General features: G+C 53.3%; 1 protein-coding gene across 1 annotated transcript in view; it reads right to left on the bottom strand.

Annotated features, from left to right (window-relative positions):
* Positions 1-1,161, bottom strand: part of NOTCH3 (notch receptor 3) — a 33,150-nt gene that overhangs the window by 31,201 nt on the left and 788 nt on the right. The window lies entirely within an intron of this gene.

Below are 1,161 nucleotides of genomic sequence, written 5' to 3'. Positions count from 1 at the left end.
CACCCTCCACCCACCCACACAGCCTGGGACCCTCAGAAGCTCGGAAACTCTGGCCACGCGGGAAGATGCGGAACCAACCCGCAGTGGCAGACACACCCAGCCTGGTGAATACTTCGCTTCCAGCACACCCAGAGCCGAGGATGCACACAGGGCCAAGATACAAACACAGGCTCCCCCAGACACCCCAAAACTGAGGCCAGGCACTTCCTTGAGAGGCTCACGAACACACCATGCACAAATGCAGAGCATGCACAAAGTTTTAGAGAGACTTAAAATCTGAAACACTCGCAAACCCGAAACCTCGGCCTTGAGCCTGGGGCCCCATTTGCAGCCTTGGACCTCAAACACACACTAGGAGTCTCATGGATTCGGGCAAAGACACACATAAACACTTCTTACTCCCCTTCCTCACTAACCTCTGTGAACCCCAAAGGTCCACCTCAGTTCCCTGAAACCCCACACCACTTTGCCTCTCAATTTGATCAATTGCCTTTTCCAGAATTTTCCCATCAAGGGAATGGGAACCTCTGAAAGGCCACAAACCCAACCCTGAAGGAACTGTCATTCTGGGGAAGAAAAAGCCAGACACAGACTCCTGTGGGCTCAGGGCTGGGCCAGAGGGAGAGGCAGGGTCCGGGGAGGGCTCATAGAGGGGTTGCTCTGCCTGGGAAGGGGGAAGGGTTACTTATTTCTTTATTCATCAATTCAACAAGTAGGTATAAAGCTCTAGCTCTATGCCTGGCTTTGTTCTAGGGGCTGGGGGTGCACCTTCCACCCCCAGAGAGGGCTTCCAGAGGAGGGTTCAGTGGGATCAGCCTGGATGAACTGGAGAGATGATATCCTGGTAGAGGGACAGTCCTGCACCCAGAGGAGGGGACAGAGTCAGGAGGGAGAATGGGCAAGCCAGGGGTGGGGTTGGCCTTGAGGAGGAGGAGGAGAAAGAGGTCAGGCTGGCCCCCTGGTTGGTTTGGTGACAAGGCTGCCATGAAGAGGAATGGGTTGGGGGTGAGGTGCTGATTCCTAGGAGTCTAGGGGTCACCCATGAGGCAGCTAAACACTGGGGTTGAGCATAGAAGAGCCATGATAGGAGATAGTCACATGAGCACCCCAGAGATCTTTGGGCAATTTTAAAATCTTTTCTTTTAAAATACTTTAAAAAAA

Source organism: Hipposideros armiger, unplaced genomic scaffold, assembly GCF_001890085.2.
Source record: "Hipposideros armiger isolate ML-2016 unplaced genomic scaffold, ASM189008v1 scaffold_1045, whole genome shotgun sequence".
In the NCBI taxonomy this organism is placed as follows: Eukaryota; Metazoa; Chordata; class Mammalia; order Chiroptera; family Hipposideridae; genus Hipposideros; species Hipposideros armiger.
Note: the sequence above shows the minus strand (reverse complement) of the source record. Positions and strands in the feature narration are given on the sequence as shown.